At 35.4% G+C, this 14,807-nt stretch overlaps 1 pseudogene; it reads left to right on the forward strand.

The window, feature by feature from the left end:
* The first annotated feature begins 8,192 nt into the window (after positions 1-8,192).
* LOC122903507 lies at positions 8,193-14,478 on the forward strand (annotated as a pseudogene).
* The last annotated feature ends 329 nt before the right edge of the window (positions 14,479-14,807 follow it).

A 14,807-nucleotide genomic window follows, 5' to 3' on the forward strand; every position in this document is an offset into this window, starting at 1 on the left:
AGGCTCAAACAGATTAAAGAACTTGCCTAAAGTCATGGAGCTACCATTTACTATTTACTACCATTTACTGTGAGGTGGGGAAGGGTCCCTTTCTCTTACACATGATGACAAAACACAGGAAAAAGAATTAATTTGCTGGGATACAACGTAATATTTTAGTTCCCACTTTACATTCTTATTCATCGACGATAACCTCTTTCTTTCCGGGAAAATAGAAACCAGAATGTCATAACATCTCATCTCTGTGCCCCTCACGTGATATTAAATACAAGCTGACCAAATAATGCTATCATTCTGGGTCCCCAAAATTATCTCACAGGGCCTCTTTAGTAGTAGGGAGGGAAATGCTGAAGGCTAATGGAATTATCCTACTAAGTAGTAACAAAGTGCCTTACACATGATGCCACTGAGTACACATAGAAAAGACCCATATTCAGGGCAAGGCAGAAAGCGTCAGAGGATTATTATACGGGGCTCTGGGATGGATCCTTTTTTATTACATCTAGTCACTTTGGAATTGAGGAGAAAAGTAGTAACTTGAAGATCTGATATAATCTTAAAAGAAAAGCATTTACAATAGGATCTGCTCACAATACTTATCAATAGAAGTTTACCTGTTAGATATCAGCAATATTGGAATCCAGTCTAGCTGGAGCTTCGATGTGCCAGGATACATGTACTCACTGCCGTGAGGCAAGGGATCTGCCTACCCAGGAGACTCCGAAACAATTTCTTTGTTTGCACAATCAACTGTCACCAGGTTACTATGAATAGTAGTACACAAACATTAACAAATATCTCTCAGTAATTGATTACACTGCACTGGTAAGGACAACTACCCTTAAATTTCTTGGAAATCACCTGCATTTCTCTTTAAGTTAAAGCCCCCATTTCATCCGTGAAAAAATGAAACTAAAGGATAATCGTACTTAACAAGTTGCCAGAACACATTATTTACAGTAAGAATGTATGCTTAACAAACCAAATATTTAATATTTCATGCATGAAAAATAGGCAGACATAATAGCCATTAGTATTCCAGGTAAGACAGAACATGCAAATTTACTCAGCTATTAAAGAATGAGTCATATGCTATTTAATATATCAAAATAGTTTATGTATATTAGAGTAAACAGTGAAATCACAATAGGAAAAAAATGGATTTGGTTCAGATGTTGAGCTGCTATGTAAACCAATTATCTATCCGGAGGGAAACAGCTCTGTCTACAACTACTTAGGCTCTAGGGCCTATTACAAACCCTGGAGTGGGCTGTTGTTTCTGTTCTCAAGGGAATTTACCACGTCACACTAGAAATAGCTGACAATAATTAGAAAGCCTGCTTCTGCCAGTATTGCACACATTTTTAATACCTTCCTAAGTATTATGGGAGATAATACACAAGGTCTTTAGAATTCTAGTCATGCCACAACAAGCCATGGAAAGGACAACTAGACAATAGCCCCAAACTGGACTGTGACAGGCTAATTATTGTGGCTTCATTAGAAAACCTCTTTTTACATAGGTCACCTGGGAAGTGTAATTAAAAATGCATTATTGGTGTATTTTTTATTGAAGCAATTAAATTAAAAAGCCAAAAAATAATTATATGAGGAGCAAATAATAATGTTGGTCAACAGCGTTTATCTAAGAAAGAGAGAACGCGTTAGTGGTTCATTAGCAGTAAATGTGTTAACGGGAATCTGTTTGAAAAATGAGCCATAGAATGGCTTTTAAATACGCAGATTAAAGGATTTATAATGTCAAGTTTAACACAGAAATTACAGATAGTATTACATAACCATGAGTAATAGCACCTTTAATCTGACTTAGTAAAATGATTTACACCATACTTTATGCTGCTTCAGTTGTGTGAGTATTATACGTGCTGCATCTCAGATAGAAAATTTCCCTAATATTTTTTACACACTTATGGATCTGTTCGTCCTACTTCCCAATTATCTGGTACATCTAAATAATTAGATGTTAAAATATGTATCATCTAGGGGCAGAATGTGTGTCTTGGATATCTGTTCTACGTAAGAATACCAGAATATGACACCATTTATTTAGGAAAATTTTCATAAAGCCCTAAATATATCATACCAAATCACCCCTTTCTCTCTCATCTCAAACTGTCCTGGTATTTCTTTATATCATCATCGTCGTCGTCATCTTTACCAGCACTATAATTATCATAATCACTAATAATTAATAAACCCTCTTTACTTGCCAGGAACCAAATATTGTCTATATTATTTAGAAGTTTAATTCTTCAAATAACCATAAAAGATTGATATTTAATCTCCATTTTAAAGATGAGGAGAAAAATAATAAAATTTAATCAATCTTTCTGGACATATCTATAAGCACTGCCCTCTCTTCAGGAGACTCTCCTAAGCTCACAGTAATTTTTTCCTCTATCCTCCCAGAAATTGACTGTATTTTCAAACTTGGTATTTTTCCTGGGTATTCTTTGAATATATAAAAGAGATATATAAGCATCTACTAAGTAAGAATCTCACGAGTAACCCTTTTCATCCCTTTGGGGAGGAAAATCACATTCAGAGAGGTGGAGGAGAGAGAAACATCAATGATAGACAGCTGTGAATGCCAAGGCACACAAGTGAAGGAACAGATGATTGCTACCATCTTGTTGTGAAACGTGGGATTCTCGATGCAAGAAAATACTTTTATGTTGACAGAAAGAAAAAGTGTTCTATTTTCTATGTTAAGATTGAGTGTTGGTCCAGAACTAGTTATTACCTACCGACTCCAAGCTATTTAATCTTGACATATTATGATCAGTTTAATTAATAGTTTTGGTGTTGTTATGTTGCATTCTTTATTAGTGTTATTATTTTTAATAGCAATAGCACACAATTTTGAATACCTGCTATAAACCAGGCCTTGTGCCATGGGCTTTTCATGCATTATCTCGAAGCTTCCACACATTACCCAATCAAATTATTCTTATTTTAGAGATGAAAGCCTTGTAGTTCAGGTCAAGTGACTTTTCCAAGGTCACGTGGCTGACACATTGAGGAGTTCAGATCTCAGGCCCCAGTCTATCTGAGTCCAAATTGCATGCATTTTCTAGTATTCCACTTGGATTAGGAAAGAATTTATAAAAGGAATAAACATAATTTTGGATTTTTTTCACATAGAAACCTACCTTAAGTCACATTTTAAATTCAAATTAATTCAAATGTCATAAAGCTCCAATAACCAAAATGGTTTTCTGAGTCCTTTATGTTGATAATTGCACTTATCAGGATAACTATCACAATTACAGTGTTTTGAGTTTATGAAAAAACAGATAGATGAATTAGAATCACTGTGAATTCACTGTTAAGTATCTAGCTTTACAATAGAGTTGTTTCATTAGAAATCTGAAATCCATGAATGATGTGCATAACTGTTAGTTGGGCTATTATTAATCAATACTCATGTCCTCAATAATAAATACATGGAAAGATACTGATGTATCATTCATAAAATATGACATATCAAAACCCTAAATTTTACTATGAGAACTTCTTTTAAACAGCATGTTTATTTTTTAATGTATCATGCTATAATAGTACATTTGTTTATAGTAACAGTTGCTCAAAATTTTATAAAACTAATTGCATTTATTGACTATCAGAACACTGTATAAAACTGAATCAAAAGAGAGAAACTCCCAGTCACTATGTGGTAACTTTTTAGGGTTTTTCTATGGAAACCTCAAACTAATCTCTGTATTTTGGCATAAGATGAGCTATTAATTAGAGCAGGGTCTAGGATAATGGAGTTAATATAATAATGCTAGATCTGGGAGCATATGGCAATAAATTGTAGGATTATAATGAAAGAGAATTAAAACGCTTGTTCCCCTTAAGATAAATACCTGGTAATTTATGAAATAAGGTAACTGGATAATCATTAGGTTGGTGCATTCTTTAAATGATTATCTAGCCCCTCTTTACAACATTGCTCTACTCTCCTCTAACCCAAATGGAGAAAAGATAGCTTTGCTGTAGATAGTCACAGACAGCACACGTTAGGAGCAGTCAATGCATTAATCACTTTAGAGGTTCAAAAATAATTGTGAAAAGACAGGGTTCTAAATCTCAATTTTACACAAAAATTTGGAATAAACATACTTGACATATACAACAGTCCAGCTGATTTGTCTATGTCATCTATTACCTCACTCACCTGTCCTCTGTGTCTGGTTTTGTGCTAAGGTTTTATAAACACATCCGGGGACCAGCCCAGAACACCAAACTGTGCACAAAAGGAACTGAAGTTAATGGAATTCTTTCTGGCCAGCCATTAACACATTAGCTTTTTCATTTATTTATTTATTTGGAGGAGGAGGTTTCATTTCTGATCACCCCTTAGGCCTTCTACTTAACATCTGCAACTCTTCTTTTTGGACTTCAAGTTTTAAATGGCTAAAAATTGCTAAAAATAGGTTTCCTGGCATACCAGCTCTGATTCCGACTTAAGATAATCATAAAGCTACCTAGAATTTACTACATGTCTAACACTACATGCAAAGTGATTTATGTATCTCATTTAATCTTCACAGGAAACTATGAGTTAGGTATGTCTATTATCCCTATTCTACAAATGAAAAAGTCGAAGCTCAGAGATTAAGTAGGGCTGCACAGCTCCTAAGTGCTAGAGTTAGAAAGCAAAACTACGTCCATTGACTTTAAACCCCTGCTCTTTTTCATTATCCGCTACTGCCTCAACTAGAAAACAACAACAAAAAACTTCTGTCTATTACCTTAGACTGACATCCCAGTAATAGACCCTATTCTTTAAGATCAATTTTATAGGCAATACTGATTAGGAGAAGTTCACGCGCTTATCCCCAGTTCTACTTTCTGTCATGAAAGCAAACAAAGCAATCAATTCACGAATCATACTGGGTACCACAGAAATGTCTAGGATACCCCAGTGGAAGGTGGGAATCTATAATTTGGGGACTTTGGTAAGAATAAGTAAAAAAAAATCAAATTAAATTAAAAGTATTTTTAAACAATTACCTTAAAGCGGTAAAAATTCCTTATCTGACAAGAGATAGAGACTCCAGGGCAAATTCATTTTGAGAAATCCACCCAAATCATTCTTTCAGAGACACATATAAAAACCAAAGACCATCTACTGAAATGGCAACAAGAGCTCCTTCAGGTATGAGAATATAAATATTGTCTGTTTGAGACCAAGGGAACTTTAGAGGAAATATGTCTTATCTAGGAGGCATGAAAGTTGTTGAGGAGATGTCATGACATTATTGAACAGGATTTAAGAAGGGTAAGGGCCAGAAGTTGATGGATCTGTCATCATAAGAGATTTTGTGAGACTTTAGACAGAAGTAGAACTTCCTCAGAGTATAGGCTTTGAAGTGAGTCAGAGAATTAAGGAAAGAAATATTTAGTCTTCCCTCTTCTGCTCCAATGCCTTGGTGTTGATGGGCCATTTAGCATGGCATCTCCTTCCTTCCTTCCCTCCTTCTTTCCTTCCTTCCCTCCCTCCTTCCTTCCTTCCTTCCTTCATTCCTACATTATATGTCCTATAGAAAAGCAGTGAATTGGAGATTTTTCTTTCTCTCCTTTTCTTTTTTTAGTTTTTTATTTTAGGTTTTCTTGGTATAATCTCTATAATCCAGAAATAATGATTAACCTTTTTTTATCTTCATTTATATATTTTTCATATATTAGCATAGTTACTATCATGGTGATTCTTTTAAAATTGTAAAGTCATTTACACACTGAGTTTTTTGGCAGCTTCTGGGAAGGATGGACTTGACAGAAAGAGGCTCTAAGGAAAGTGAGTAGCTAAGATGCTATGCTGAGAGGGTGATGGCCAGGACGAGGGTGGCAGCTGAGGTGGTCAAAAAAAAGGAGTGTGTCTGAGAGATTAAAGAATTTCTGGGCCTTGGTGATATTGGGAAAAATTTAATAGTCTTCAAAACCTCCAATCTGCATGATAACTCTAATTTACTATAAGCAGAGAACTGATCATATTTTTAAAATGGATACTAATCTATTCACCCAATCAAAGCAAGAGAAATTGACTAAAATGACAAGTTTACAAAAGATTCAAAGATTAATGAGCATATTAAAGAAAATTAAGATATTTAAATGTAACTCTATGCACTGGTATTTAACTTAGTGGTGTCAAAATAATTCTTAATATTTAATATGCTTACAATACTTTCCCGGTTCTCAAAGTGACTTTATGCATATTACCCAAGAGGTTCTCACAACGACTTTGCAAGATGAATAATTGTAGTGATATCCAGCATGTTCCCAGCACTTTGCAGATTGCCTAACACCATCACTTACATTACCGATGCCCATATTTCCACCAGTCATTGTAGTGCTCAGTTCTGGGGTTTCTATGTTAACTGAAATATATTTTCAATACCGGTGCATCAGATTTATTTTACTGGACATGGTCTATCATCGACAATGCACAGATATTCAATATCAATCCACTAAGTTAGATTATTTTTATCTATGGCATTTTTTGACATGAATGTTCTATATGATGATTACAGTCTATTTCTAAAAACTGATAGGAATATTTATCTTTATAAGAAACTGCCAAACTCTTTTTAGAGTGGCTGTGTAATTTTATGTTCCCGCCAGTGATGGAGGAGCGATCCAGCTTTCTTGCCTCCTCACCAGCTTTTGATGTTGTTACTTTTTTTTTTTTTTAATTTTAGCCATTCTGACAGGTGTGCAGTTATATCTCTTTGAGGTTTTAATTGGCATTTCCCTAATGGTTAATGATGTTTAACACCTTTTCATGTGCTTATTTGCCATCTGTATAGCATCTTAGGTAAAATGTCTGTTCATGTGTTTTGCCCATATTCTAATTGGACTGTTTGATTTTTAATGTTCTGTTCTGAGAGTTCCTCGTGTATTTTACACAGTCTTTTATCCTGTATGTGGTTACAAATATTTTCTCCTAGTCTGTAGCTTGTCATTTCATCCTCCTCGCATGGAATTTTGGAAAGCAAACGTTTTTCGCTGTGATGAGATCCAATTTATCAATTTTTCCTTCTGCAAGCTTAAGCATTTATCTAAGAGGAGTAAAAACATATGCTTACACAAAAACCTGTACACACATTTTCATAAAAGATTTATTGTGTTTGTATTTTTCTGGTCTTAAGGAAAATCAGAAGTTAGAATAGATGTAATGTGTTTTTCCCCCCAGAACCTAAGTCCAAAAACAGTCTTACCCAGTTCGCATATTCCTTTTCTTTATTTCTATCAATAAGCTGAATTCCTCCTATAGAGATAAAAACAGTTGTCTATCACATGGAATTCAGTGAGGTCAAAATACATGTCGTAAAAGATTTGGTTTGAATAACTGGTGATTAATGGTCATATGGAGAATAATTCTGATTAATGACATTTATTTTAAGAATGACTATGTTTGATATCAGTTCAACAATATTTACTAAGCATCTACTATATGCAATGCTTGATCTATTGTAGCTGCTTAATCCATATTAGAGTTGAGATGAAAATAAAGCACTGCAGTGAGGTGTGGTAGAATTGGACTGGAGGTTCTGAAGGATGAAATTAGCAATGTCTAGAGGGGTGACCAAGGAATGCACTACAAAGCAAAGGTCATTTGAATCTGGTCTTGGGGTACAGTGTGGTAATGCACCTGGCTGACGAGTTAGGGGAAGAACAGTTCAGTCCCAGGAAAAAGTGTATCAAAATGTAGAGACACCAAATATGACATATTTAGGAAACAACAAGTCTTTGGGTATGACTACAGCACATGGAATAAGTTAGGATACTTTGGAACATGAAGTTGGTTAAAATGAACATGAACAATGTTTTTCCTACAGTGGAAGACAAATCATTAAACTTCTGGGTCTGTCAAGCTATGATCAGATCTTATTTAAAACTATACCTTGAATGACCAAGGAGATGGAATTAGAGAAAGGTTAGGTTAGAAGCAGTGAGACTAGTTAAAAGATTATGTTTAAGTGTGAGAAGTATGGGCCTATGGAAGTGAGCCCTGGGGGTAGTGGCTGGGGAATACACTGAGGAAATGTTGAAGAGAGATTTAGGAAACAAAAAAATGACAAGATTGGGAGCATATTGTGTATGGGTGGTAAAAAAAGAGAAAGTGATCAAGAAAGACACCCTGGGTTTTTTACTTGAGTTCCCATATGAAAATACAGTCTCCTCACTTGAACAGTGAACGCAGGGATAAGACACTCTTACCTAAGGAGAAGAGTGTGAGGTTTGAAGTATCTCTTGGACATCTGGGTCCTCGAGACCAGCATGTCAACAACTGGAAAGTGCTAATGTGAATCATTTGAGGATCTTGTTAAAAAGCAGATCCTGATTTCGAAGCTCTGGGGTAGGGCACAAGACTTTGCATTTCTAATAAGCTCCCTATGCTTACCCCTCCCCTGTCTAGAAAATATTATCAGATGATTTTTTAAAAACCCGTTAGAACCTACCACAGTTTAGTCAAAGAGCTGATGTGAACCACACAGACACTAAGGCTGTTCTTCAAAACCCAAAGCTTTTATTTTATTATCAATGAAATGAATCTTATACAAGGATATAATTGGTACATTTGCAACAAAGCAGTCAGTACCTCACAAGAAATCACACTAAAATCAAGAATAGAATCTTTAAAAATTGCCAGGAAAAAAAGAAAGGGAAATTCAAGAGAACCAAATCTATCTCTTAAGCTAGAGAATTTTAGTTTCTAAGTTTGTTTTGTTTTGTTTTGTTTTCAACATTAGGCTGAATTCTCATGGGCTTGGTAGTTTTTAGTGTGGTCCTGCCAGAAAGGTGGTAACCTGCATGACCTCTCCACATCTTTTCCAACCCTCAAATTTTATGGCTGTGCACTCTTCTATTTCTCCTTTTATCTGTCAAGGTTTAACTTGTCTTTTCCTATTGCATTCAACTCAACAAATACCAAAGATATGGCATTTTTGTAAGTTTAGTAATTGTTACTCACTTTCATTCAATTATTTTTTTTTCATCAAATTGTCTCAAAGTGTATTCAAGCATGTCTGAAGGAGAAACTAACCAAATGCCCATGAATGTATCCCATTTCAGGAAGCATGTACTAATCTATATATTCCCTGTCTAATTATTTAAACACAATCTTAGACAAGAAAATTACTAGGTTGATAGTAGAAGATGATCATTTATCAGAGGAGAATCAATGGCATATTATTTTTAGCATTATATTACCTAGGTAATTTTGCTCTATCAAATATTTGTTCTGGTGCCAAATTTTGCTACAGGTTTAATTTTTACTGGAAACCAGAAGGTAACTAGAAAGGAAGAAGTCCACACTAAAAGGTAATTATGATTACTGAGACATTCTAGCAAAGCCATAAATAATTATTTCCATTTTTCTTTCAGATATTTCCAAAGTGTTTTAATATTTCACAATAATTAACTCATTAATCCTTACATCCTCTCTGTGGTATAGGTAAATAAGGTGATTAACTTTGTTTTATTTATTTTTTTTTAACCATAATTGTAAAATGACATGGAATGCTGTTGCGTTTCTGGGGTAGGGGCACTAGCAATTCTTGGTTCTCTGGTCTTTACCAAGACCATTTTACTACCAAGTCTCAGTGAATGAGTTTTTGAGAAAGTGAAATTGACTGACGTTTTTGTTTTTAGTTGTTTGTTGTTTTTCTTAGCAGACTCTATCTTGCTTGCCTTCTTACTCTGTCAGCAATATTTCTTTCATAACTTGTTTATTGGACTTCTTTCTAGGTCACCCCATTACCAAAATTTTCTCCTTGGACATTCTTCCCCTTTGAACATTTTCTCTTAGTATTATTACAAATTGAATGCTTCCTTCAAGGCTGTGTATCTTATTAGGTAATATCAAATTTTATTCCATATTGGCTAATTTTACTTTAAAATTAAATTATTGTCTCTGCTCAGAGGTCACTAAATTTAATACTGCCACTTCTGTTCCCTTTCTGATTTTTTTCCTTGTGAAAACTCATTCCGGTTACACTTAGGAAGAAATCATAAGCCCCAAACCATTTGCCTAAGATATATCTCTAGAGCATAAACCAGTAGCCCAGTAGCTGTGCCAACTGGATTTTTTTTAAGCTGAAATACTTTAATTACTTCTTCAAATGCCAAACTCATTCTCTATTTTTCTTCTCAATTGCTTCTATAGTGCAGTCCCTGGAGAAGAATACAAATGTGTTTAACTTTTAACCAAATAAGTCTTTCTTTTTTCCTTCTTCTTCCAAATAATCAGAGCAAGCCATCCCAACTCCTTAGCTATCAGTACATTGCTAATTATACTAAATCTTAGAATTATAAAGATTTTTTAAAAACTCAGATAGGACTAAAAATATATGAGAAGGTTTATGAGGGTATATAACAGAGATGGAATTCAACAAAGAAAGGAAAAAAAATCAGAAGGCATGACGGAAAAAAACATTATTATCATGGCTTTTCAAATTACCATGAGGTAGAATACTGAAGAGACCAATGCTATCTTTCTTTCCCCTTCCATCTCTCCAAGACACGGGGTATAGAGAAAATTATCAGAAGGGAGAATTTAGTTGTTTCCTTTCTCATGAAGTGTGTAGTAGGTTCCTGTTATTGCACATTATGTAAAAAGCAAGATTAAAAGGATTATTTGGGCCTTCATCTGATATTGTTAGCAACTAATCAAGCTATCAGAAGTTATAATTTAATGAACTAAACTGGTGGATGGTTAAAGAAATCAGACTGTCCCACTAATCATATGCCTTCTCTATAGTTCTTTCTAATAAGTAATCAACTATATACTTATCTGTGCGTGGAACTGTACAAATACAGCTGTCCATCACTGCCAGTTCACTTCTTGCATATATTACATGCTGTGATGGTTTATATGTTAACTTGGTTAGGCTATGGTGCCAAGTTTGGTCAAACACCAGTTTAGATGTTGCTATAAACGCATTTTTTTAGATGTGATTAACATTTAAATCAGTAGATTTTGAGAAAACCAGTTATCCTCTATAATGTGGGTGAGCCTTATCCAATCAGTTGAAGGCCTTAAAAGCAAAAAACAGAGATTTCCAAAGAAGGAATTCTCTTCAAGATTCCAATATAGTTTCAAGCCTACTGCCCTGCAGAATTTGGATTCAAGACTGTTATATTATCTCTTAACCTGGGTGTCCAGCCTGTCAGACTGCTGTATGCCTTTCAGACCTGCAAACTGCCAAAATTGCATGAATAAATTCTTCAAATCAATCTGTCTCTATTTCTCTCCCTCTTTCTGTTTGTCTGTCTCTCTGTCTCTTTGTGTTCCTTCTGTCTCCCCTTCCTCTCTCCCTCCCTCATTCCTCTCTCCCCTCTTTTTTCCCGCATAATTCAGACAAATACATATGCTATAAAAATATCTTTAGCTGTTGCAATGCATTTATGTTCATCTTTGTATTATTTCATTCCACATTAGAAGAATAATAGTTTATATCTATCTGGATCAGTAAATATTAGTAGAATGGTTTTTAAATAATTATTTGTACAAAGACCCTGTTCTTACAGGTAGTCTCCCAGACTAGGTCCTCGTCTACTATTGCACAAGCTGTCTACATATTTTATTCCTCTTTCTTCAATATAACAATGCCAGCTTGATCTCACTAAAACATGTGTATCAACAAGTTATTCTAATCAACAAAAATCTAGAAGTTCTATAATATCTAAGTGAGATAAAAACTTCCCCGACCAGTTTCTAGTACTGAAAGCCTTTGCAATTAGATCTGACTCTATACCTTTGTTATCTCCATAATCCTATATTCTGGTCAGATCAAATTTTTCATTGTTCCCAAAGATACCAAGCTCATTTGTGCCTATCCTCTTTCTTCTTCTTTTTCTTTCTTAATTTTCTTGTTATAATAAGACTACGCTACTCTTCCACTTACCTAAATCCTACCCATTATGCAATACCTAGCTTATGTTTCATATTTACCTAAGATTTCCTAGACTATCACAAACCACAATAAAAAAAAAACAGTTTAAATGCCATCTACCTATCTATCTATACAGATAGATATGAGAGAGAGAAATGTCATAGACTATCACAGACTCATAAAGTCATAAATTTTGAAAGGACATCAGGAATCATTCATTCCAACCATTATCAAAGGCATGAAATACCTTTACAACATTCTCAACAGGTGGTTTTTCATTCCCTTCCCCCATATCTGCAGTGATGGAGAATTCACAACCTCCTGCCCATTTTATTTTATGAACAGCTCCAAGACTGCAACATAAACTTTTATATCTTACAACTCAACATCAACTCTAGTAGAGTCTTCCTCTAACTCATATTTCCACATTAAGAGTAACATCCAAGAAGTAGAAAATTTCTAAGACAGAATTTATAATATAACCTGCTGATAAAAAAAACTCAACAAAATATATACAAATTATTATCCCTGCATAGATACCAAAGCAAATTTTGTAAAAAAAAAAAAAAAGAAGAGTTCTTTGGAACTCTTCATTGGAAGAGTTCTTGCAGTCAGAATTTTGTCTTTTTTTGCTAGCCTCTATTTTAATACTACATAATGGGACTTGTAACTGTACTGCAGTTTGGCTACAATGATAGGATCATAGAAGCAGGTTGCGTTTTCTATTGATCACGTGCTTCTCTATATCTGCCCTTATCTTTGCTGTTTACCAAATGAGGTAATAGTCTCCTCTGGGTCAAATGCTATCTTAGAGCCCTCCTTTTTCTTTCTTTGCACTTAGATCAGTGCAAGAAACATCAACTTTTCTCAAATTAATTGCTGAACTGAATTTAAAAAGCGATTTAAACTATAAAAATGTACACAGCAGATAACATTCCTAAAATATTTTATGGAACACAATTTCAAGATCAAATTAAGAGAAAACTTTCCTTAACTATTTTTTTGTTTTGTTTTGCGTTCTTCCCCTTGAAAAAAATATACCTACCAACAAATGGTATAAAGCTCTCTACTCAAGAAAAATGCGCTGATCTTTTCTTGTTCACTGAAAATATGTTTTGGAATGAAGTTGATAGTTACAGATAGCAGTAAAAAAATATTGTACCAAAATCTTGGAATAAAATTGTAAAAACAAGCCTACTTATTTATATATATTTTCAAATTAAGGGCTAGCTAGAACTGCATCCTTGGTCCCATCTGTGAGCTTTAAATAAAAGTGGTTCCTATTTAGCAATCTCTTGATGCTATCCTCCGCTTTACTCCACTTTCCTATAAATAAACTGGACTAGTGCTTCCATTCATTTTTTTTTTTTACCTAAAAAACACATTTATTGGTCCCCATTCCCCTTAAAACAAACTCCACAAGTGGACACTATTGTCTTGCATGCCCATGCCCTTCCCACCAGCATGCCTTCAATTCCAGAAATACACTAGTGACCTTCAGCTCTCCCGGGTGCACTGAACATACCATTGTCCCAAATACACTATGCCTTTGTCACCTTGAGCCTTTGTATTTGCTGTCCCCTCTGTCTGGAAACCCCTCTCCCACCTGCTTGGCTCAGCTGAATCATACCTACTCAACCTGCAGGACTCCCACCAGTTTCAAAGTCTCTAAATCCCAGGCTGGATGTGTGACCCACACTTAGCTTCTGCAGATCCCTATGCTGTCCCCAAAACCCCTTCAACCACTCTGTGCTGTCATCTTTGGTTATATGGCAGCTTCCCTTGGTGGACAATGAAAAGGACAAAGCAGAGCCCTAGCCCTTGGTCATTGCTGGATCAACCCCACCTAGAATATTTCCACATAAAATAAGCCTTGGATAACTTTTATTGACTATATGAATGAATAAATGAGGGTAAAGAGCTCATGAGGACATATAGCACTCCTTTCTGTCCATGATCATTGGCAATGTCTGCTGTGTGGCCATCTGCCACCCTCTGAGATACAATGTGCTCATGAGTCCACATGGCTATGCTATCTCATGTCCAGGTGCTGGGCTGGCGCCTCCGTCATGGGGATGATGATGACTCTGATAGTTTTTCACCTCACTTTCTATGAGTCTTAAGTAATCCATGATTTTGTCTACCATGTTCTTTCCATCCTAAAGTTGGCCTGTGGGAAGGAGATATCCTCTGTCATCTTGAGTGTGATCCTGGTGTGTGTCATAGCGCTGATGAGATATTTATTCCTCATCATTCTCTCCTATGTCTTCATTGTGGATGTCATATCAAGGAGCCCTTCAGCTCAGGGCAGGCACAAGATCTTATCCACATGTGTGTCCCACCTCACTGTGGTCATTGTGCACTATGTTTTGTCTCCATGATCTACCTCAAGTCCAAGGACCCCCCTTCTATAGACAGTAACACTCTGATGGCCACCGCCTATACAGTCTTCACTCCCTTTCTCAGCCTGATCATTTTCAGCCTCAGGAATAAGGAGCTCAGGAATACCATAAAGAAAAGCTTCCAGAGAAAATTGAGTCCCTTAAGCTCCTGATGGCCAGTTTCATGGTAAGGAAATATGACAGGAGCGCTGGGAATAATAACATCTGTCTCCATAGGACCCTTGTAGGGTTTCAAGCATAGTGCTTCCATTCTTGCAGAACATTGTATAACATGAATAGTAGACTTGTGTTTGTTGTTTGTTTGCCTTCACTCTGTCTTGTGTATCCTTCTTACTCAGAAAGATACTGAAGGAGGTATTTTTTTGTGCATCTTCTTCACCCTTTGATAATCTTGCAAGGGACTGGTTGAAAAAGGAAAGATATGGAATATGTAGCAAATTAGTGAAAGAAATAGTCTAGTGGGGAAATTATTCTAAAGGAA

Source organism: Neovison vison, chromosome 3 (genome assembly GCF_020171115.1).
Source record: "Neovison vison isolate M4711 chromosome 3, ASM_NN_V1, whole genome shotgun sequence".
In the NCBI taxonomy this organism is placed as follows: domain Eukaryota; kingdom Metazoa; phylum Chordata; class Mammalia; order Carnivora; family Mustelidae; genus Neogale; species Neogale vison.